A 25,354-nucleotide genomic window follows, 5' to 3' on the forward strand; every position below is an offset into this window, starting at 1 on the left:
GTACTGTCTATGTTTTGAGACCCATTATTCCATCATGCAGGCACATGGTTCTGTCACTCCTTCCTAGAAACATTGTGTGTGTGTGTGTGTGTGTGTGTGTGTGTGTGTGTGTAAGATTGAAGCAATGGTACTTGGCTTTTTTTCCAGCTAGTTTTCTTCTTCATTGCTAGCATCACTTCAGCCATTAAGGGATCAACCAATACGATGATTACCAGATGCACCGGGCCGCTTTCCTTTTATCTCAGATGAGAAAAAGAAAGTATCAGGAATCACGTTGCACTAGTCTGGCTGCTGAGCATGTATACAGCTGCCTGCCACTTTCTCTGATCTACAGACCCACCCCCCAACCCCACCCCCTGGCGTTTCTCAGTTCAGGGCTTAGCAGAGGCCAGCTAAATTACATCACCGAAGAAAGCTACAACTAGAAAACATGCAAATGCAGTTCTTCCCCTCTTCTGGCAAAAGCTGTGCATTTATAAGCCTGATTACATAACCACGCAAAAGGTGAACAAGACAGGCTAACATGCAGATGGGATCTCTGGCAGGGGAGGTTCTTTTAGTGGAGGAAAGAGGTGGAAGCTGCTGTGCATTTAGGAAGAAATTACTGTATTGTTCTGTGACTTTGAGAGATTGGGGGGGGGGGGGAATTCCAGCAGTAAAGGAAAGCACATAACCTGACGGAAGCAGAATTCAGGCTGGCGCTGGCGCAAAGACTGTAGCACATGATGTCTTGACTGGACACAGGAAACCTGTGAATAGGCCAAGAATTTTATAGTTACTGTTACGGAAATTACGGGGGGGGGGGGCGGCGGCGCACATCTTTAAAATTAAATGTTACAAATATTATGCCTGAATGTATCCTTTCAACTTGACAGCTCAGGGAAGTTACCTGGCTTTAAAAATAATATAAAATCAACTCCTTTGCCAGTTTCCTTCATTCCAAAGCTATTTTCTCCTTGAAAAAGGACTCCAGGAAGTTCCCAGAGGTGACAATTGCTGAGCTGATCGTTGGCCAAGGAAACCCTAATCCCATCACCAAACTTGCCAAGGGGCCAGACATGTAAAGGAAGTTCTATTGTACTTTGAGTGGTGGGACTTCAGAGGTGTTTGCCTAAGCTAATTTTATACCTGGGTCTTGCCCTGCCATGTCTGCTTATGCTAATCTTGTACCAAGGACTTGTCTCAACATGTTTGCCAAGGTTAAACTAGGGTAACCCCTGTCTACCCCTCCCCTTTTGTGACATGTCAGTGATGTAGCAATGATGCTGTACAAACTGTATTCTGGGATGTGGTGGGAAAGTTTTAAAAGTCTTTGTCACCCCATCCTCGGGGTTCAAAATTCCTCTTTGAACCTGTTGCGCAATAAACTTTGATCTACAGCTATTTGCTCCAGTTGGTGGCTGGACTCCTTCCTTTATTCTGCGGACTCTGCCCGACGAGCTGGGTGACTGAGCAGCCTCACACCTAGATTTTTCAGTAACATTTACGATCACAAGCACCCTGTTTGGATTTTTTGTTTTGCAAATGATAAGACAAGATATTTTATAACAAGCAGTTTCCAGGCTGGTGCGTGTGAACCAACGGATGAGAAAAAACACAGAAAAATATACGCATGTGAAGTTGTTCTCATACATGCCCATTAATGGGTGTGGATGTTTGTGGGTTGCCCTCACTGAGTGACAGCAATAAATAGTAAACACTGCTACAAACTTCCAAATGCATGCTGCGTGTATGTAACTACTTTAGAGCGGCCTTCTGGTTTCTGTGAAGAAATTGTGGCATTGCTTCTTTTAACTATCCAATGCATGTGCTTACTCAGAATTAAGTTCCACTGGAGCTTCCTTCCAACCAAATATGGACAGGGTCGCGGCCTTTGTAGTCCTTGCCCCCTATTTATATAAAAGCCAGCTTCTGTCTTCTAGCAAAAGGGTGTGTTCTGTGTTCGAGCTCAGTGGTGGAATTGTGCTTTGCAGGTCTACACGTGCGGGAGAATGAGGCAGTAGCATGTGGATTGCTGAATTATTATTATTATTTTCCTGTTCTCCTACCTTTTAAACTCCCTGCAAGTAGAAAGTCAACAAAAGCAGGCAGAGGGCTGGACTAGAGCCTTTCTTCACAACCTGCTAGTTGTGAGAGGGTGCTTTTTTAAAAACATGGGAAGCATTCAAAAGTGTTGTTTGCAAAATGGGGGGGAGCTAGCTTAATAAATAATAATCCCTGGAAAATAGGGACACTTGGAAGGTCTGTGCCCCCAAGCCTCTTCTGCCTGAGGCAGCTGCCTTACTCTGGCCCAGTTTGCATGTCACAGTAAACCATAGTTACACTTTGCTATAAACCTGCCTTTCTTGATTGTTTATCTCCTCCCTGGTTATGATCCCTGGCTTAGTGTTATACTCAAACTGTGGCTTTTCACAGCAGTATACCACAAGCGAAGAAGAAACTTTGGTTACAGACCATGGTTTGTTGGCGGCAAACAACCCACTGTCCTTAGTTTGGACATAACTCTGAGCCAGGGATCTTGGTGTGTACCCTTCCAGCACGAGTGGGGAGGAGCAAAGTGGCTGAGATTGACACATTCAGGGGAAACTTTTATTTCTTACCTATGCTTTACTGTGGCATGTGAACAAGGCTTCAACTGGAAGTGGCCCATTCACACCCTAACACTCTTTCAGCTTCTGCCTTCTGGAAGAAGGTGCAGGGTTATAAAGACTAGGACTAGCTGCCTGAGAAACAGTTTCTACCCAAATGCGATTTTGGTTTTAAACACAGTGTAAGGAGTCTCTATGGGAGTTTATTGTATTTAATTATGGGGTATCAGAGTTTTAGGGGGCTAACCAGGCTGGGATAGCGGGCTTGTTGGTTTTTGAATGTTTTATGTAGATTTTTCAATTTCGTTGTTCTGTATGGGACAATGACAGTAAAGATTATCGTATCGTATCAACACAGTAGAACACTAGCATTTAATTCTTCTGCATGTATACACTCAGCCTAAAGCACTGTATTTGAGGCTGCCGCAGGGCCACAGCTTTTTCATCATCCCACCCCAAGTTCTACTAACAATGCAATTAATAGGCTCTCCACCCTGCACTTATCACAGTGGAAAACCTCTCTGGTTCCTAATGTCAATCAATCTGTTAAGATAGAGGGGCTGGAGATCTCTGTGAAATTTAATTGTTCAAGGAGTTCCAGGGACCTTTGTGCCTTTTATGATCACAACCTTGATATTTTTTTGTTTCGCTTGTGGATACTTTTAGTCCTAGCTTTTACAAAAATTACCTATACTGGTAATTAATTTCTATTTCTAAATTAATTTCTAATTGATCAAAATGTTTTGATACTGTGTTAAGTCTGCCTGCAATTCTCTGTTAGATGTGCTGCTTGATTTTTTTTATTCCCTCTCTTAAATCTGTTTCAGGTTTTCTTTTTGTCCTAAAAAATAAAATAAAGCCAGATTGCAAAGGTTATTAAAACATTCAAATATAAGTTTGAGCACCTGAGTGCCAAATCGTAACCTGTCGTTTTGTGTTTTGGAAGCCTGTCTTTCCTCCTTTTGTCAGCAAAATGTGAAACTAAACTACCAGTGGCGATGAGCTTGCGTGCTTTAATGCTTTCTCATCACGAGAATTTCACTTGGCTAATTGAAATGCTTCCCTCATACAGTCTCTGTAGAGCGGGAGACTGATGAACTCTCAAAACTCTAACTACGAGTTCAAATGCAACCCTGCAAAGCCAGTGTGGTTGTAGTTTTTGTTTTTTGTTTTTTTAAATGATATTTATTAGAAGTTTCAAAAATTACAAAAAAGCAAAAGAGAGAACAACAAAAAATTAACAAAAAAATACATAACAGTACATCAAAAAAGAAAAAAACACACATAAAAACCAATACATGAATAACAATAAAAAAAACACACACACACTCCAATATTCCATATCTCCATCCTTCATTTACTTGTTTCATCGACCTCCTCACACCTCCCTTTTTGTATTCTAGTTTAATTATTTGTTTCAGCAAATTCTTTCCTTCTTTCTCAATTTTTATTGAGCAATTTGTCTTAACAGTCTAACCTATTAGTTAACTCAGCAAATCCTTTCCATCTTTCACTGTATTCTGTCATTCAATTTACCTTAATTTATTTTAACCTTATCTTTCTATCAAATACCTTAAAGCTTAAAACTTAATATTTATTTGTACATAATTCCTTATATCATTTCTACTAAAGCCAAATATTTTCATTCCAACATTTTCCTAATGCTCATTAATTTTACACTAATTCCCAATATAAGTTAAAAAAAAAATAAATTCTTCCAATCTTCCTCCAGCGTCTCTTCTTCCTGGTCTCGGGTTATGTTAGTCCTTACTGTCCGTTCCATCTAGTCCATCAACCTGGTAGTCTTATGTCCGAGGCTCTTAAGTCTCTTCCATGTCTCTTCTGCAGATCTTCTTCTTGTTTGTACTTGCACTTTACCTTATCTTTTGTTGATCTCTTTCTTAATTCCTTTCCTTTCTCATTGAGGAGTAGGTCTCGGGAAGTCCTCCAGTGTGGTTGTAGTGTTTGGAGCACTGGACTAAGATCTGGGAAACCAAGGTTCAAATCTCCACTTAGCCTTGAAGCTCACTTCATGACCCAGGCACATTCTCTAAGCCTAACTTACCTCACAGGGTAGTTGTCAGCATAAAATGGAGAGGTGGGGAACCATTTATGCGAACTTGAGCTCCTTGGAGGAAATGTCATAAAAAATAAATAAGCCCTACACATAGGAGTAAAATACAGTCATACCTTGGTTTTCGAACAGCTTAGTTCTCAAACATTTTGGCCCCCGAACGCCGCAAACCCAGAAGTGACTATTCCGGTTTGCGAACCATTTTTGGAAGCCGAACTTCCAACAGGGCTTCTGCATCTTCCGATTGGCTGCAGGAGCTTCCTACAGCCAATCAGAAGCCGCACTTTGGTTTTCGAACGTTTTGGAAGTCGGACGGACTTCCGGAACGGATTCCGTTCGACTTCCAAGGTACGCCTGTAATGGAATTTGCTCCTTAGTAAGTGTCACCCCAAATAACCTCTTCATTTAAAAAAAAAAAAGCACTTTAGTTTTTCTTCAGAGAAGCATGCACCAAAACTATACAAATCTTATGTGTCTTGTGTTGGTTTTTGGTAATTGGGTTAAAGAATAAAATGAGGATTCCTTGGATGCCTAGATCCAGGTTTGGGGGCAAAGTGGTCTTGGGTGAAAGAGCCCCAGCAGAGATTAGAATCACAAAACACACAGCAAAGTATAGCATGGAAATATAGGCTTCTAGATTTCAAACATTAAAAGCTTCCCTAAACAGGGCTGCCTTCAGATGTCTTCTAAAAGTCTGGTAGTTGTTTTTCTCTTTGACATCTGCTGGGAGGGCGTTCCACAGGGCGGGTGCCACCACCGAGAAGGCCCTCCGGCTGGTTCCCTGTACATACTCAAATTTCTGCTGTAAACCGCTCCTTCCATGATGTACGTATAATATGTTGGGAGGCAGTCTCACTTTATTATTATTATTATTCCATAAACATACTGGACAGCACATGACAATAAAAACTATACAGGGTGCAGGGGACATGTGAATGGAATTATATAATTATAAAATGAAATGATTCGCAATTGCACTGTACAGGGTACCTTTTAATAACCTAAGATAATGAAAAGGGAATCCAACTCTGTCACCAAGCAAGCCGCAAGTGCAGATAATTTTGCATAGGTTTTCAAGCTGCCACTTGTCTGATTGCCTATGGTGATGAAAAATCAGTTCCAGGCAAACCAGAGGATAGGCTGGAGAATCGGTGGTCCTTGTTTTCTTCTTTTTTTCTCCATTAATGTGCCACTGCTATGTCCTGGCTGGTACTCCAGTCAACCTTTTTGCATTCCTAGCAACTCTGATGAATTTATTTCCGAAGTTGGCTCTGACTATCATGGTATACCGTATTTTTCACTCTATAAGATGCACCAGACCACAAGACGCACCTAGTTTTTGGAGGAGGAAAACAAGAAAAAAAAATATTCTGAATCCCAGAAGCCAGAACAGCAAGAGGGATCGCTGCGCAGCCTGCATTCGCTCCATAAGATGCACCCTTTTACTTTTTAGGAGGGAAAAAGTGCATCTTATAGAGTGAAAAATACGGTATGTCTCTGGTGAACATTTTGAATTGCTGTCAATGTTTAATAACATTTACACTCGCACGGAATCAGAGGAAGCTGCCATTGAACAACAAAACCAGTCTTTCTCCTTGATTTCCAATGCCCCCCCCCCCCCGCAAAATCCTGTGGTCCTTTCATCCTGACAGAAGTGTCACATTGTCTGGTTTCGGAGTTCAGGGTCTAAAGCTCTGTTTTATTTTGCCGCTTGTTTGATTTAATCTCATCCTTCCCCTCTTCGAGGACACAGAACGCTGAACACAAAAGGAATGAGTGGAATCTCTAATTGTACTATTAGGCTGAATACAAAACACCAGAAAACTGTATTAAAGTGCAGCTAAATTGAAAGCTAAATATTGAATGGAACAGAGCCGATTAGGGTGCAAATATTCTATTTTCTCATTAATTGCGCTTTGCTATTAAAAATTCTGAGTAATTAATCAACCTCATAACCTTAAAAAGGGGAGAGAACGTATTACTGTATGTTATTAATAATTAGCTTATGACTGGATCACATTTTATGAAATTGGAACTGTAACTACTGCCTCTCAGCGGGGGGGTTCTCTATAAATAAAACCGTGCGGTGTTGACAAAGCAAGTGCCGAGATGTTTCTGCAAATCCTAATCATACTGGAAGGTTTTTGTTTAAATAAATAAAAAATGTTATCAATTAAGCCATTGCAGGAAGGAAATGGAAATCAAGCTTGGGCAAATGCATTCTGGAGATCCTGAAGAGTTTGCTGAAAACCATTAATCTGCTTTTGTCTTCTTTGATCCCCTAGACATTGGCCCACTGTTATGTACATATTTATGAGTATCTGTTTGGCTTTGGTTTGAGGTCATCGTCATCATTTTTAATTTATATACCGTCTTTCTATCTTACAATACTCAAGGCGGTTTACAAGCTGAAGAAACAGAAAATGTACACCTGATAACAATCCAATGCAATACAAAAAGGTGATAATAAAAGAGAACTTTAAAATAAGCAACGTACATCAAAAAAGTAACATTCAACAATCATTAGAATAGTATAAAATAATAATATCAACATATGAAAGTTAAACAGAAGGTCCTGCTTACAAATGCTTTCAAATGCTCTTTTGCTATATTGCATTGCTAATCTTAGAGAATCGTGATGGCTTTAAACATAGTCAATGGTGAGTAGGAATTGTCTGCAGGGGACCAGGTAAGAAGGCTTTTATGAAGAAAGTTGGCTCTTTTTTCTATGGAAGATGATCATATCTACCGTATTTTTCGCTCTATAACACGCACCTGACCATAACACGCACATCGTTTTTAGAGGAGGAAAACAAGGGAAAAAACATTCTGAATGAAACAGTGGATTTATCATTTTTGTGCTTCATGCTGTGGCCACAGACATGTGATCTGATGGTGAATTTGGGGTGACCCAATGCAAAAATCCTGAGAATCCCTGTGGATCCATGCTTTGTAACCACGTTTTTGCACCATTGCAGCCCCAGGCAACAGTGGGTGTGTGATTTTGGGGGGGCAGGCTGTAGCCATGGACATGCTATGTGCTCTGATGGTGAATTTGGGCTGACCCAATGCAAAGATCCTGAGGATCTATGTAGATCCATGCTTTTTAACCACGTTTTTGCACCATAGCAGCCCCAGGCAACAGTGGGTGTGTGATTTTTGGGGGGCAGGCTGTAGCCATGGACATGCTATGTGATCTGATGGTGAATTTGGGCTGACCCAATGCAAAGATCCTGAGGATCCATGTGGATCCATGCTTTTTAACCACGTTTTTGCACCATTGCAGCCCCAGGCAACAGTGGGTGTGTGATTTTTGGGGGGCAGGCTGTAGCCATGGACATGCTATGTGATCTGATGGTGAATTTGGGCTGACCCAATGCAAAGATCCTGAGGATCCATGTGGATCCATGCTTTTTAACCACATTTTAAGTGGGGAGGGAAGGAAAAACACAGAACGGACAAGGAGCATGAGAGGGGTGTGCAGAGAAGCAGCTGGCTAAGAATGCAGGAGAGGGGTATAACGGGAGGGCGGAAAGGAAGGCAAAAGTTTTCCCTCACCTACCCACCCAAGCTAGCCAGCTCGCGCGCGCGCGCTCTCTCTCTCTCTCCCTCCTGCATGTTTTCAGCAGCACGAGACGGCACTCTGCTTTGCCCTCTGCTTGCCTGGAGGGGAGGGGCTTTCCCTGCTCTTTGTTCCGTTTGAGCAAACACAGCAAGGAAACAGAGGTGGGTGGGCAGTAAGGCCCTGAGGCAGAATGCAGGAAAGCGGCCGCTTCCTCTTTTCAGGTTTCCCTTCTCAGAGACGCACGATTTGATTTTTGCCTGCTTTTTTTTTGCCTCCACTCGCGCCATTTGGCTCCAGGGACCACACATTCGCTCAATAACACGCACAGACATTTCCCCTTCCTTTTTAGAAGAAAAAATCTGCGTGTTATAGAGGGAAAAATACGGTAGTCTACTTCTGGCAGTGCAGGAATCTGCAGCTGTCCCGTATGGGGAATCAAATCTGCAACCTTGGCATTATCAATGCATATAGAGACCTATAAGCCAGGCTAGACGCCTTGTGCCTATGGATTCTTTGTAGTGCCTTGTCTTGTGCTAGGAGCAGCTTTACTCCCAAGGTTGTAAACACATTCCTAAGTGTCTACATTTGAAAAGGAGACGTGCTCTGCTCAAACGTCCTAACCCCCTCAGGTAGAAAGGAGTGCAAAGAGATCACATGCAGAACTCTCTCTTAGAGAGAGTTCTTTGCTCGCTTGCTCAATGAATAGGCAATGAAGGAAAGACTATACATGGTATAATTAGTACTGTGTTGTAACTTTTGATTGGAGGACGTTTATGCATATGTATTGCTTTAATAGGTAACAGGTATGTATACAGTGGTGCCTCGCAAGACGAAATTAATCCGTTCCGTGAGGCTCTTCGTATAGCGGTTTTTTCGTCTTGCGAAGCAAGCCCATTGACAGCTTAGCGGATTAGCGCTATTAGCGGTTTAGCGGCTTTTAGCGATCAGTTGTTAAGCGGCTTATCAGCGGATCAGCTGATAAGCGGCTTAGCGGCTTAGGAAAAGGGGGGAAAAGCGGAAAAAACCCGCAGGAACTCGCAAGACATTTTCGTCTTGCGAAGCAAGCCCATAGGGAAATTTGTTTTGCGAAGCGCCTCCAAAACGGAAAACCCTTTCGTCTAGCGGGTTTTCCATCTTGCGAGGCGTTCGTCTTGCGGGGCACCACTGTATTAAGGAGGCCCCACCCTTTTGGGGTTTTGCTCAGCTTTTGGAGAGTGATCCCACTGAGCTATTATTGCTAGTAATAAACACCCTCTGTTTTCTCACTGCCGCGTGGAGATTTCCTTCAGCCTCAAACGTTGATTTTTGCAACATTTCCAGCACCTGTGGGTAGGCAAACTATGGCCCGGGGGCTGGATCCGGCCCAATCGCCTTCTGAATCCGGCCCGCAGACATTCCGGGAACCAGCGTGTTTTTACATGAGTAGAATGTGTCCTTTTATTTAAAATGCCTCTCTGGGTTATTTGTGGGGCCTGCCTGGTGTTTTTACATGAGTAGAATGTGTCCTTTTTAAAAAAATGCATCTCTGGGTTATTTGTGGGGCATAGGAATTGGTTCATTCCCCCGCCCCCCGCCCAAAATATAGTCCAGCCTGTGTTTTTGTTTTTTAAAAAATAATTTTTATTGATTTTCTTTTCTCATAACAAATGTTCAGTGTCATCGCTGAACATTCATTTTCTAATTTCCCCTTCCCCGTTGACTTCCCCCAACTTCCATTTCTGGTTTATTAGACCAAATGTTACATTCTGCTGCTTATACATAATATTCTATTATCACTCATTATATTGTTCTCTGTAAATAAAGTTGTAAATGTTTATTTAAATCCTGCTAACAAGTCCATTTGGTTTGGTTTTGTTTCTGCAAGTGTGTTGTAAAAGGTTCCCATTCTTTTCCAAGGTCACTATTGTCCTTTTCACACAGTTTGTCCGTTAAGTAGTGCTCCTGTGTTTGATAAGATAGTCAGCTGTTGTGCAGCTGGCCTTGTAGCATGGGGTTCTTGGGCCTTAAACATGCAGGGAAATTATTTAACTAGGAAGCCATGCAGCCATGTGCATTAGCAGAGTGCTCCTAATCTTCAGATGAGACTTTTCAATTGATTGCAGGTGAGTAGTGGCGACGGTTTTCTACTGAGAGATTGGTTAAAGCTCTATTTTGGAAGAGTTTCATTTGGAAAGTGAGCCCAGCAGCCGCTCATTTAGACCATGAATTGTTTGTCGATACTGACAATTAGTGAAGTAAAGATCCCATTGACCGCACAACAAGAATCGATAGGCGTTGTACTTAAGTTATTTACCACAGAGTGTATTAAAGCTTGTAGATTTCCCATAAATCCTTTAAATCTCTCCTGCCAAGTGAGACCCTAAATGCCTCCATGGCACACACATTTATGGTTGGGCACGATTGATAGGGTGGTTTTAGTAGACCAGGAGCTCTCAGATCCTGACCTCTATTTGAGGAATGCTACTTTTTCAATAAGGGACAGGGGTGGCGCTCTGGTCTAATCCACTGAGCCTCTTGGGCTTGCCAATCAGAAGGTCGGTGGTTTGAATCCCCGTGACAGGGTGAGCTCCCATTGTTCGGTCCCTGCTCCTGCCAACCTAGCAGTTCAAAAGCACGTCAGAGTGCAAGTAGATAAATAGGTACCGCTCCAGCAGGAAGGTAAATGGCGTTTCCATGCGCTGGTCTGGTTCGCCAGAAGCGGCTTAGACATGCTGGCCACATGACCCGGAAAAACTGTCTGTGGACAAACGCTGGCTCCCTCAGCCAGTAAAGCAAGATGAGTGCCACAACCCCAGAATCATCTGCGACTGGACTTAATGGTCAGGGGTTCTTTACCTTACTTTTTCAATAGGCCAAGCTAAGCAGTTTGCTCCTTACCTCTCTCACCCTGACCGAGCCACTGTGATCCATGTGACGGTCACCTCCAGGCTTGATTATTGTATTTATATATATATATATATATATATATATATATATATATATATATATATATTAAAATTTTTAAACATAAATGCAGAAATAAAAAAACAATGAAACATATATCATAACATAATTTCTTAGCTTCATTGGACTCCCTCACGTCTCCCGCTCCCACTTGCATCATTGTCAATTCTTACCCGCAATTTATCATCTTGTTTACATTCTTGTATCCCATTCATTTAAAATATAATCTAATATTTCTCCCAAAGGTTTATGTTTTTTCCTAAATCTCACTTGTCATCCTAATTCCATCTAGTTTAGTGGTGCTCAATTATTTATGATCTAGCATCCTTCTTAACATTCAACCAAATTACAATGCTTTTTAAAATAAATCTTAAATTTCTTCCAGTCTTCTTCAACTTTCTCTTCTCCCAGGTCTCGGATTCTGCCGGTCATCTCAGCTAGTTCCATATAGTCTATCAGCTGCATCTGCCACTCTTCCAGTGTGGGTAGATCTTGGGTTTTCCAGTGCTTAGCGATACGTATCCTTGCTGCTGTTGTTGCATACATAAAAAATGTTCGGTCCTTCCTTAACACCTTCTGGCCGACAATACCCAAAAGGAAGGCCTCTGGTTTCTTAAGGAAGGTATACTTAAATACCTTTTTCAGCTCATTATATATCATTTCCCAGAAAGCCTTCACTCTAGGACAAGTCCACCAGAGGTGAAAGAATGTTCCTTCATTTTCTTTACATTTCCAACATTTATTATCAGACAAATGGTATATTTTGGCAAGTTTAACTGGGGTCATGTACCATCTATATATCATTTTCATTACATTTTCCTTCAAAGCATTACATGCAGTGAAGTTCAACCCAATGGTCCACAACCTTTCCCAGTCCTCAAACATAATGTTGTGCCCAATGTCCTGTGCCCACTTTATCATAGCCGATTTAACCATTTCGTCTTGTGTATTCCATTTTAACAGCAAGTTATACATTCTTGAGAGTACCTTAGTCTTAGGCTCTAACAGTTCTGTTTCCAACTTCGATTTCTCCACCTGGAACCCTAACTTTTTGTCATTTTTAAAAACTTCTTTAATCTGAGCGTAGTGTAACCAGTCTCGCACTTTATCCTTCATTTTCTCCAAATTCTGCAATTTCCAATTGTCTCCTTCTTTTTCTAGTATTTCCCAATATTTTGGCCATTTGGCCTCCATATTGGGTCTTTTTCGGGCCTTAGCTTCCAGCGGTGAAAGCCACCTTGGAGTTTTATTTTCCAATAAGTCTTTATTTTTGTCCAGACATTAAACACTGCTTTTCTGACAATATGATTCTTAAAGGCCTTATTGATCTTAACCTTGTCATACCATAAGTATGCATGCCAACCAAAAGCATTGTTAAAACCTTCCAGATCCAGAACGTCAGTGTCCTCGAGACGTAGCCAGTCTTTTAGCCAGCAGAAAGCTGCGGCCTCATAGTACAACTTTAGGTCTGGCAGGGCAAAGCCCCCTCTTTCTTTCGCATCAGTTAATATCTTAAACTTAATTCTGGGCTTTTTGCCCTGCCAGACAAACTTAGAGATGTCTCTCTGCCACTTCCAGAAGCACTCCGTCTTGTCCACAATCTGTAGTGTTTGAAACGAAAACAACATTTTTGGCAATACATTCATCTTAATAGCAGCAATTCAGCCTAACAAAGAAAGTTTCAATTTTGTCCAACTGTCTAAGTCTCTTTTAATTTCAGACCAACATTTTTCATAGTTATCCTTAAAAAGACTCAGATTTTTTGCTGTTATGTTTACCCCTAGGTACTTTACTTTTTTAACCACAGTTAGTTCTGTCTCTCTCTGAAACCGTTCTGACTCTGTATCTGTCAAATTTTTTCCCAGCACCTTAGTTTTCTGTTTGTTTAATTTAAATCCCGCCACCCGACCAAAGTCTTGAATCAATTGTAACACTCTTTTCGTACTAGATTCTGGCTCCTGCAGGATCAAGACTAGGTCATCTGCAAAAGCTTTAAGTTTGTATTGTTTTGCTCCGACCTGGATTCCTTCCACCAACCGGTCCCCTCTGATCATATTCAAGAGCACCTCCAGAACCGAAATAAATAACAGAGGGGAAATGGGGCAGCCTTGTCGTGTTCCTTTTTCAATTTTAAACTCTTCTGTAACCACATTGTTAACTATCAATTTAGCTTTTTGTTCTGAATATATTGCATCAGGCTTGATTATTGTAACTCACTCTACGTGGGGCTGCCCTTGAAGCTGACTGAGAAACTCCAGCGGGTGAGACTCCTTACAGGATCCTCGCCGTGGGATCACATTCACCCAGCGCTATACCAGCTGCACTGGCTCCCGGTGGAGTACAGGATCAGGTTTAAGGTGCTGGTTTTAACCTTTAAAGCCCTATACAGCTTAGGACCCTCGTACCTACGGGACCACCTCTCCTGGTATGTCCCACAGAGGACCCTATGGTCTTCAAACAAAAACATCTTGGAGATCCCGGGCCACAGGGAGGTTAGGCCGGCCTTGACCAGAGCCAGGGCTTTTTCGGCCGTGACCCCGATCTGGTGGAATGCTCTGTCACAAGACTAGGGCCCTGTGGGACTCGACATCTTTCTACATGGCCTGCAAGACGGAGCTGTTCTGCCAGGTCTTTAGCCAAGGCACAGTCTGACCCTGTTTCTCCTTCTGTAATCCTCATAGAACTCTAGCCCATGGTTGCCATTAATTTGATTCTGAATTGATTCTAGAATGTATTTTAATTAATTGACTGTGCGATTTTATGTACACTGTGCTATTTTTACTTGTTGTTAGCCACTCTGAGCCCGGCTTTGGACAGGGAGGGCGGGATACAAATAAAAAATTATTATTATTATTATTATTATTATTATTATTATTATTATTCTCTTGCTGTTAGTGTCAAACTGGTGGCAAAGGACAGTGTGTGTGTGTGTGTGTGTGTGAGAGAGAGAGAGAGAGAGAGAGAGAGAGAGAGAGAGAGATTGGGTTTTGGTTTTATATTTTGATTTTGTTCTGTGAACTGCCCTGAGACCTCTGGGTATAGGGAGGTATATGAATTCAATATATAATAATAAATAATAAATAAATAAAGGAGTATTTGCCATGGGTTGCATTCAGCAGTGTCCCATTCATGAACAGCTCTTTTATCTAGGGAAGCCTTCCACAAATGGAAGTCGGGGAAGCTGTCGGGGAATTTGCAAATTTGCAAAGGGGAATTTGTGAAAAACATTTCCTTGCCCTGTTTGTTTTCATGGAAGCCTCTGGTGAATGAAGGAACCTTCCATCAATGGAAGAGAACACAAGCGAACACAACCTGACACATGTCCCGGTTATATAGACCGTGATGAGTGAGATTTTGAATGAAAAAACCTGAGCTTTTAGACCAGTCCAAATCCAAGAGTCCATCCCATTGGCTTTCAATAATTGTATACGGTAAATACAGTAGATTTTGTTCTCTTGGGTTTTTCTTTCACGTGGCATCAAGAGATACTGGAATTCTTTTTTTGCAGAAAGTCCCAATGCACACTTGAAACTCCCATTAAGTCCTGGATTTATTATAATTTCCTCTAACGTCTACCTGGTTTCACAAAATGAATTCATTTATGCCAACCTTATTTCCCGTAGTTGTTGAAAATGTTTGGATTAGAATCGCCAACATCAGTTCTGGCTGTTTGATGTTGCAAACCTCAAAGTTATTCATATGAGTATAGAAGCAGAGCGCATGGCTGTTTTCCTAGAAAAAATAATACACTATAGACAGTTTTATAATTTCTTTATCAATATAGTAAAGTTAGTAAACAAAAGTTTGCAAACAAAATTTTCAGAGTACCAGAAATTTATATGCTGTTGCTCCTTAGAGACAAACTATGATGGCATGGATTTTTGTAGGTTCTTACCTCGTTAGATTAATGAAAAATGTATGAAATATTGTGTTATTTTTCTAATAACAGTTCCTAAAAAATCAGCAGAGGATAGTTTAAAAGTGCTAAGGAACAATAACACGCTTTCTAAAAAGCCTGAAAGAATAAGGAGGTATTCCCTTCATGCTTTAAAGGTGACAACTTGGGTGCTGGGCATGCCTGTCTGGAGATGGAATTCTACAGCCAGGGTGCCACCACTGAAAAGTCTTCCTCTTCCCTGGCCACCCAGCTCGCCTCATTGCTGTTCTGTGACCTGTCAAACTGAAGGTCTACATTCAAGTAGCTTTCTTACACACAAGAGCATTCCAAACCATGACCCTCCACTCCAGTTCAAGGTGGTATAGTACACTCTCAGACTATACAACTTTTCCTATTTTCCAGGGACAGTTCCAGATTTACAGACGCTGTCCTGGTTTCTGATTTGATCCCAGAATGTCCCATTTTTCCTTAGGACATCCCTATTTTCATCAGAGAAATATTAGAGAGTATGGAGTTATCAAACCTCTCCATTCTTAAGGAAATCAGCCCTGAGTGCTCACTGGAAGGACAGATCCTGAAGCTGAGGCTCCAATACTTTGGCCACCTCATGAGAAGAGAAGACTCCCTGGAAAAGACCCTGATGTTGGGAAAGATGGAGGGCGCAAGGAGAAGGGGACGACAGAGGACGAGATGGTTGGACAGTGTTCTCGAATCTACCAGCATGAGTTTGACCGAACTGCGGGAGGCAGTGGAAGACAGGAGTGCCTGGCGTGCTCTGGTCCATGGGGTCACGAAGAGTTGGACACGACTAAACGACTAAACAACAACAACAACAACAACAACAACAATGGAGTTATCAGACCCCCAAGCCATCTGAAGGCAGCCTTGTATAGGGATTTTTTTTTAAAAAAAAATGTTGTATTTGTTGGAAACTGCCCAGAGTGGCTCTGGCAACCCAGTCAGATGGGCAGGGTAAAAATAGTAAAATTGTTGTTGTTACTATTATTATTACTACTACGGAACAGGACGTCCCTGTTTTCATCAGAGGAATGTTGGAGGGGAGCTGGTGTAATTTGTGAATTAGCTAATGAATTAATTTCTGCGAGGTAGTATACTTCTTTTTTCTTTTCATTTTTACTACAACGTTAATCAATCTGTTCCTCTGGATAGAGTGCGTTTTTCTCCAAGGTTGTATTTTTAAAAAAGTACTATTTGGAAATCCGCATTTTAAAAACCATGTATAAACAAGAAGGTGCTAATGAACACAAGGCAGATGCTGTTTCATAATATGTTAGCTCCTAAGGTAAAGCTTTGCCTCATTTAAATTAACAGAAGGGTTTGGGGTTGTTGTTTTTTTTAAAAGCTATTTACTTCACAACAGCTAACACTGCATTTCCAAATAGCAGGCCTTCCTGGAATTCCCCCACCCTCCCCGTTTCTATGCAGACACCAAGTAATGGTCCTCTTCTATCTCAATAGTTTATCATGGGTCTCTCAGCACACAATAAGAGATTCTTCCGTCTGTGTTTGGGGTTGCAAACTGAGAAGTGAGATAAGGAAAAGCAGTCGGAATGAAATCCTCCCAAACAAGTGAAGAACAGCCATTTCTGAATGAAAAACAAGGTAGCTCTCAGCAACAGATAACCCAGCCTGCCTCTGATCTTGACAGTCTATGACAGGGTTGCTAACCGAAGGGCAAACTCCATTAGTGGTTCCTCCATCATATCAAGGCTCAGCCTTGCTCGTTACTTTAACCAGAGCTACACTGGTCCAAATGCTTGTCAAACTGGTATGCTGCAGCAATGACAACGTGGCTGTCTTTGGAGTCAGGCCGCACAAGTAGATTATTATTTATTCTTCTTATTTATTAAATGTGCACACTGCCCTTCACCCTTAGATCCCAACGTAAATTCACAACATGAATTGGCATGTGGGTTGAGTGGTTATCCATAGGACTTTGTATGTGGTCGTCAAGGCAATGCCATTAAAGTGCACTAAAGGTAAAGGGACCCCGGACCATTAAGTCAAGTCGTTGCCGACTCTGGGGTTGCGGCGCTCGTCTCACTTTATTGGCCGAGGGATCTGGCGTACAGCTTCCGGGTCATGTGGCCAGCATGACTAAGCCGCTTCTGGCAAACCAGGGCAGCGCACAGAAACGGCGTTTACCTTCCCGCTGGAGCAATACCTATTTATCTGCTTGCACTTTGACGTGTTTTTGAACTGCTAGGTTGGCAGGAGCAGGGACCGAGCAACGGGAGCTCACCCCATCGTGGGGATTCGAACCACCAACCTTCTGATCGTCAAGTCCTAGGCTCTGTGGTTTAACCCACAGCGCCACCCGCATCCCTAGTGTGGTGCATTTGCCCAGTCGCTGAGTCTGCTGGATGTGGCTGGTTCAAGCATTTCCTTGAAACTGTGGCTGCTGAATCTGTGGACATGGGCAGGAGTATGCACGCCAGTCCTGCCACATTATCCCTCTGCCCATTGCCCTGCCCATTCCGTCTCCAGCCTTCTGTATGTTGAGCAGTGAAGCTCTGTGGGAAGTTGTGCATGCTTGAATTTGCACCCTTTCTGTAATTGTGAAACCTGAAAAAGTGTGTTTGTATCTCTGGTGGGCTGGGAAGGGGCTGTTTGCCCTGTCCTAGCCATGCTAGGAGAACTGTCTTGCCAAATGCAAGGAGGTTCTTTTCAAAAGAGATTCAGAACCAATACAAAACACAAGTGAGTGAGAAGATTAAAGATTTTATTCTAAACAGCAAGCAATACAGTGGTACATCTACTTACGTTCACCTCCAGTTACGTATCCTTCGGGATACGTACGCGGCAAACCCGGAAGTATTTTTCTGGGTTTCGCCATGCACGCATGTGCAAAAGCACTAAACCTCGCCGCACACATGCGCAGAAGCGGCACCTCTGGTTGCAAATTACCGGAGGTATACATACCAAGCATTTAAGCACTTCCACCTGCCACTTGGAAGCCGTCAAGAAGCGGCGAAGGAACTCCCCAGGTAGCCTCAGTTTGCACGGCCCTGAGGCCAGATCAGTCTGTGCATGAGCTTCTCAGAAACTATGCACCAAACCATCCGATTTATAGCTAGCCTGTTAGCCTGTGTGGCTTGCTGGGCTGGCTATGTGCAGATTATACATTAGTCACCCTCTCCCAATGCCTCACTTTTGTGATTCAAGGACCCGCCACCCGCTTGGGGATAAGAAAGACACATGGACACAGTATATTAGGTTAATGGGCTAAAAAAGGCCACAACTTTATTGATTACAGCATGTGAGAGGTATTGGCTTAGGCATTGGATAAAACAACAGAGTGTGACTCCACCCCCTCAGGGAGGGGTGAGTCTATCAAGGGTTAACCACCAGTGGGAGGAGCCTGTTGATGCAAATACAACTGAAAGCTCCCCCTGATGTCACCGGGGGTCGTGGCATGGCCCTAGCCACCAGCAAGGGCATCGGACAGGATCACAAGAAGCAGCAGCACAATGGCTGAGACACGCTGCCGGGCTGCGTTTGAGCGGCTAAACCCTGCCCCCAAGCCTCCAGCCAAATTGCTGCCTACCTGGGGGGCGTGGCGCGACAGCCAGAGCAGCTGGGCAGGGGCTGGAACGCCCTCTGCCAACGCGGAAATGGCTCCTGCTCACAACTCCTCCCCTCTGTAAGGAGGAGAGGCTTTCAGACAATGTCCAACATCAAAGAAAGTACCCAGCATTATTGCTTCCTTCCAACAGATTAGGACATTAAAGGTTGTTCTCATGCCATCAAAGAATTTAAGAGATAGGGAGTGGGGAGGAACAGGGGGCAGGAAACGGTAACCATGTCAGATCACTTAACTCCTGTGTGTGATGGATGCTTTTAAAGAATTAGAATTAGGACCTGATGGAGTCACACCTGCAATGCAAACCTGTAGAACTCTATCCAGGAGTAATAGGGCTTAATCCCAGGTGAGTGTGCATGTACCAGGAATAGGCAAACCTTCCAGTGCCATGTGGCACTCAGAAATCTCCTTGTCCATTCCACGTCTTCCAGGTTACATCCCTCACCAGCCCTGCTTTGCACCCTCCCTCTTGGCCTGCCTAAAATGTGTGAAAATGGATGCTGCTGCTGCTGCTGCTGCTGCTAGTAATGTTTGCTTGCTTTTTTTTGGTGAGCTGGCCAGTGAATTACTAAAATGGCTCTGGGTCTGAATCATAGAATCATAGAATCATAGAATCATAGAATCATAGAATCATAGAATCATAGAATCATAGAATTATAGAATCATAGAATTATATAATCATAGAATAGAATCATAGAATCATAGAGTTGGAAGAGACCACAAGGGCCATCGAGTCCAACCCCCTGCCAAGCAGGAAACACCATCAGAGCACTCCTGACATATGGTTGTCAAGCCTCTGCTTAAAGACCTCCAAAGAAGGAGACTCCACCACACTCCTTGGCAGCAAATTCCACTGTCGAACAGCTCTTACTGTCAGGAAGTTCTTCCTAATGTTTAGGTGGAATCTTCTTTCTTGTAGTTTGGAGCCCTTGCTCCGTGCCCGCTTCTCTGGAGCAGCAGAAAACAACCTTTCTCCCTCCTCTATATGACATCCTTTTATATATTTGAACATGGCTATCATATCACCCCTTAACCTCCTCTTCTCCAGGCTAAACATGCCCAGCTCCCTTAGCCGTTCCTCATAAGGCATCGTTTCCAGGCCTTATGAGGAACGGATGTGTGGATAGCACACCAGCATGACTCTACATCCTCTCGTGATTAAAAGACCAAGGTGAAATTTTCAGCCCTATCAAGTTAGAATGTTACCAGTTGCCACTGACTGCAATTTTTCTTATTCTAATTTTGAATCTGTGGTTGTAATTTAAATAATGGCCTATTAACTAGAAATCATTAAATGTGTCTTCAAAGTGGCTGAATTTGGAATTACATTTTTTGTTTGATTGCTTTATAGCTTATACAAATATCAATACCGAACTGGGCACATTTATAGTTAGTTAAGGCACTGATGATAGTAGAAGTGTACAAGATTTTCTGGGCTAGTACACTATATGTGCACTGGCCACACTGACCCACTTACAGAAGAGGATATATTTGCATATAATTTGCATATGCATGTGTCATACACAAATATGTGTCCTCTTTTGCAGGTGAGGTTGAGGAATCAAATATAAATCAATTGCTCACATGTAAGAAAACGTCTGACAGAAAGAATGGGAACTGGAAAAGCTTCACTCACAATGGCTTTTCCAGACTTGAAAGGCTTGACCTGTTGAAGGTCTGCCTGCCACGCAGCTGTTAAGGGCACAACCCCCCCCCCCAAATGCCAACTCCAAATCAAATATTAGAAAATGAGACAGAAGCAAGAAAAGCCCACTAAAGGGGAAGAGAAAACATCAGCTCTCAAGGAGCCCAGGAATTCCGCTTAACTGGTGTCCAAACAACTTACGCATCAATCAGAGCTCTGACTTTACTCATTGGCAAAAGATACAGAAAGGCTGGAGTGGCCAGGCTGGCTCATTCACAGAAATCACCTAGAAATTTGCCTGTACAAATTTTCTTCCTAGGAGGGCAAGAGAATCAATTTCCTTTTAAAATGGAAGCTCAGAGTTTAGGGGCTCTGTTGTGGCCTCTACATCAGTACTCCTTGTGGTCCCACGTCAGTGGCATGTTATAATACATATATGCTATTAATTATTTCTCTTGTTTTAGGGAAAGTCAATTTAAGCGTTTCAATTAGGAATTTAGAAAACTCTCAGTCCCTCCTTGATTCTGAATTGCCTGATATCCTTTGCAAGGTGGCACTGGTGTGTCAGCAATCTGTTGTTCTTTTGTCTCCGATTTGTTGTCTCGGTTCAGACCATTGTAGAGGCATAGTTTGCTACGGTGTACAGCTCACATACTTAAGTTACTTATGTGCCTGCACTTTTATGCTTTGATTGAATCAAGGCAGAAAAAAAGTACCCTGCTGAGAGTATGCGATCACATCAGGGTTCCTTTTTGCATAGTATATAATCAGTGCACACAGGCAGTGGTGCACATCAGTAACCTGTAAGAGAGAGAGAAAAAAAATGACAGCTGAATTGAAAACTGTGGCAAAGTAGGCATGCACCAATTCAGATATTAGTTTAAATGAAAAACCAGTAGACATGCGATTGCCTTTGGTAGCATTGAATGTGGTAAGTTTTTGCAGTTTCTCACAAAAGTCCACATGGCACCATGCAATCGAAGTTCTTTTGTGGTAAAGATTGGTTATTTATCTATATAGAGAAAGTAAATACACATGCTAATCCCTTTTTCTTGGCAGCAAGAATACTGCTCAACAGAAATGAGACCTTTCAACAAGTAGCTATTTTGCTATTTTGCAAGCTGACAACATGATAGAACAGCTAGAACAGAACTTTATCCCCAGCTTTTAAAAGACAATTAATGTTTTTAAAAAGAAGGAAAGAAAGGGAAACCAGCACTGAAGTCCCATTAAAGCTTTAGTTAAAACTGCAAAGCATGAAAATTCAAAAGATCAAGTTTGTAATTCTGTCTTTAATTCCTCTTCTTGCAATTATACACTTCATCTCAGGAGTCCTTAGAGCAGTAGGTGATCTTGCCTAACCTGTAATTTCCATTTACCTTTGCACAATGGGTAGGAGAAGGACAAACTTGAGTTTGAAATTCCTTGCTGTTGTAGGCATCAAGCAGCCAACTTCTGCCATTAAAATGCACTCCAAACAACTATGATCCTGTGCTTTTGGAAACAATCTAACATGCCCAGGCACTGGTTATTATTTGCTTGAAGCTATTAGCAAGGTGGATGGACTCATTAAGCTTTGCTTTTCAGCTCTGATGGGAAGCACTTTTTCATTTTAATAACATGTTACAAAATAAAAAAAATAAAATATATTGTTAAAGTACCATGGAATTCAACTGCTACTTAATTGCCCCCGTTACCAAAATCTGCATGGTGCATGCATTGAAATAGTGAACATGTGGCTTTTAGTACATTTTATTTTCCTTGAAAATACATAGCTTTTCCTTTCTCCAACCCCCTACAAAGTGTCAGAGCAGGGTTTGCCAAAGTAATGCCCTTCAGATGTAGTTGATCTACAAACCCTATCATCCTATGATGGCTGGGAGTCTGATGGAAGTTGGATTCCAACAGCTTATGAAGTGCACCCTCACATTAAACTCTAGGGAGTCTTGGATTCAAAATGCAGCTCAGCCATTAAACCACTAATTGCACCATCATATGCATGCTTACTTAAAAGTAAGCCTCGTGTGTTCAGGTCCTGCCCTTGAATCTGGAGGCACTTGGCTGAAAAAGTGGTATCAAAATAAGAGATGAAGATGAAATCTCTGAAGGAACCAAGGTATGGAAGAAAAGGCGGCTATGAGAAAATTGTGTTCTGAACTGTTACTTTCCTCTGAGTGGTTATTTACTTATGTAGAATATTTTCTTCCTAGATATCCAGAGATACTGTAGCATTTGTGCTAAGAAACTAACCTTTGAACCAAGAGGTCTCTAGTTCAAACATTATCTCTGCCATGAACACACTAGAGAAGACACCAGAGTATTGTGGCACCCTTCAAAGACCAACAACTCTTATCATGACAAATGCTGTGAAAGATTAGAGCTTCCATGAATGTTTATTCCATAATAAAATTTCTAAATCTTTATTCTCTGACTTGATACTTGTGAGAGAATTCTGTATCCGCCTTGCAGATAACACAAGTGTTTGTTGTTGTTGTTGTTTAGTCGTTTAGTCGTGTCCGACTCTTCATGACCCCATGGACCAGAGCACGCCAGGCACTCCTGTCATCCACTGCCTCCCGCATTTTGGTCAAACTCATGTTCGTAGCTTTGAGAACACTGTCCAACCATCTCATCCTCTATCGTCCCCTTCTCCTTGTGCCCTCCATCTTTCCCAACATCAGGGTTTTTTTCCAGGGAGTCTTCTCTTCTCATGAGGTGGCCAAAGTATTGGAGCCTCAGCTTCAGGATCTGTCCTTCCAGTGAGCACTCAGGGCTGATTTCCTTAAGAATGGAGAGGTTTGATCTTCTTGCAGTCCATGGGACTCTCAAGAGTCTCCTCCAGCACCATAATTCAAAAGCATCAATTCTTCGGCAATCAGCCTTCTTTATGGTCCAGCTCTCACTTCCATACATCACTACTGGGAAAACCATAGCTTTAACTATACGGACCTTTGTCGGCAACGTGATGTCTTTGCTTTTTAAGATGCTATCTAGGTTTGTCATTGCTTTTCTCCCAAGAAGCAGGTGTCTTTTAATTTTGTGGCTGCTGTCACCATCTGCAGTGATCACGGAGCCCGAGAAAGTAAAATCTCTCACTGCCTCCATTTCTTCTCCTACCTTAATACCTTTTATGAGATTATATATATATAACGGTGGCACTGTGGTCTAAACGCTGTGGCACTGTGGTCTAAACCACTGAGCCTCTTGGGCTTGCTGATCCAAAGGTTGGCTGTTCGAATCCATGTTACGGGATGAGTTCCCATTGCTCTGTCCCGGCTTCTGCCAACCTAGCAGTTCAAAAGCATACCAGTGCAAGTAGATAAATAGGTACTGCTGTGGTAGGAAGGTAAACGGCGTTTCTTTGCACTCTGGCTTCTGTTACGGTGTCCCATTGCACCAGAAACAGTTTAGTCATGCTGGCCACATGACCCGGAAGGGGATCCTATCCTATTCTGCATCAACAGAAATCTAGTGTCCAGGTCAAGGGAAGTAATAGTACCTTGGACTATTTTGCCTTGGTCAGACCATACGGGAATACTGTGTGTAGTTCTGGACATCACAGTTTGAGAAGGATATTGACAAACTGGAATGTGTCCAGAGGAGGGCAGCCAAGATGTTCAAGGGTCTGCAAACCAAGCCTTAGGAGGAATGGTTGAGGGAGTTGGGTAGGTTTAGCCTGAGAAAGAGGACACTGAGATAGCCATCTTCAAATATCTAAAGGACCCGAATCAATGGCTTCAAGGTATAAGAAAGGAGATTCTGACTGAACATCGGAAAGAACTTTCTGACAGTGTTAGATAGTCAAACAGACTCCCTCGGGAAGTTGTGGACTTCCTTGGAGATTTTTAAGCAGAGGTTCGATGGCCATCTATCATGTGTGCATTAGTTGAGAATCCTGCATAGTGGGGGTTGGGCTAGAAAACCCTCAAAGGTAAAGGTAAAGGTACCCCTGCCTGTACGGGCCAGTCTTGACAGACTCTGGGGTTGTGCGCCCATCTCACTTAAGAGGCCAGGGGCCAGCGCTGTCCGGAGACACTTCCGGGTCACGTGGCCAGCGTGACATCGCTGCTCTGGCGAGCCAGAGCCACACACGGAAACGCCGTTTACCTTCCCGCTGGTAAGCGGTCCCTATTTATCTACTTGCACCCGGAGGTGCTTTCGAACTGCTAGGTTGGCAGGCGCTGGGACCGAGCAGCGGGAGCGCACCCCGCCGCAGGGATTCGAACCGCCGACCTTTCGATTGGCAAGCCCTAGGCGCTGAGGCTTTAACCCACAGCGCCACCTGCGTCCCTAGAAAACCCTCAAGTTTCCTTCAAACCCTACAATTCTATGATTCTACAATTCTGTTTGGGTTTTTTGCTGTTTTTTTTAAAAATGTAAATTATAGTCAATAAACTTTTTGGTACGTTTTACAGATTGTGAAAATGTGGAGCCCGTATTTGATCCAAGTTTGTGCTTGAAATTTTGGGCCTGTCATTAATTGCCTTCCTGAGCCAAATGTGTGCTTTGCCTTAAAGACAGCAAGCGTTTTAAAAAGTTCATACCACACTTCTGCAGAGTGTGGCAGAAGGTGTTAAAGAAATATTGTTCTACTGAGGAGATGCATTTTCCCCTCAAACACCAGGCAAACTGCCGTCCAGCCTGCAAATAATTAGGCCAGGGTGTTGGGAAAATAATATCTAAAATCTCAAGTAGACTCTGGTGTTTATAAATCAATACCAGCTGTTCCTGTTTATGTAATAGCTTGTAACAAAACAAGAGGAATTAAAAAGATGATTTGATAATGCATGCACCCAAGTTTTAGTCAGCTGCAAATACAAAGCAGACAATGTACTGAAGCTAAAAAGAAAAAATGTGTGGCCTGCTCTACAGACTGGTCTGTAGCTGTGTTAATTTTGATTATAATACCTAGGGCAGTGGTTCTCAAACTTATTTCTCTGGGCCACCCTTTCAGAATAAAAATTTGCTTGCGCCACACCATTTTTATTTTTTTTTGAATAACAAATGCATTGGAAATCAAAATGAATCAATGCCTTC

General features: G+C 42.6%; 1 protein-coding gene and 1 long non-coding RNA gene across 6 annotated transcripts in view; one reads left to right on the forward strand and one right to left on the reverse strand.

Annotated features, from left to right (window-relative positions):
* LDB2 (LIM domain binding 2) overlaps window positions 1–25,354 on the forward strand; it is a 237,886-nt gene that overhangs the window by 49,470 nt on the left and 163,062 nt on the right. The gene's annotated exons all lie outside the window — the stretch shown is intronic.
* Window positions 7,408–25,354, reverse strand: part of LOC307224699 — a 476,766-nt gene continuing 458,819 nt past the window's right edge. The window contains exons 2-3 of the long non-coding RNA XR_013842699.1: window positions 7,848–7,987; window positions 7,408–7,679 (exon numbers count right to left, since the gene is read on the reverse strand). This is a non-coding gene — a long non-coding RNA (uncharacterized lncRNA). The remainder of the gene's footprint in view (window positions 7,680–7,847; window positions 7,988–25,354) is intronic.

The sequence above is a fragment of the Podarcis cretensis genome (genome assembly GCF_951804945.1).
Source record: "Podarcis cretensis genome assembly, chromosome: 9".
Taxonomy (NCBI): Eukaryota; Metazoa; Chordata; class Lepidosauria; order Squamata; family Lacertidae; genus Podarcis; species Podarcis cretensis.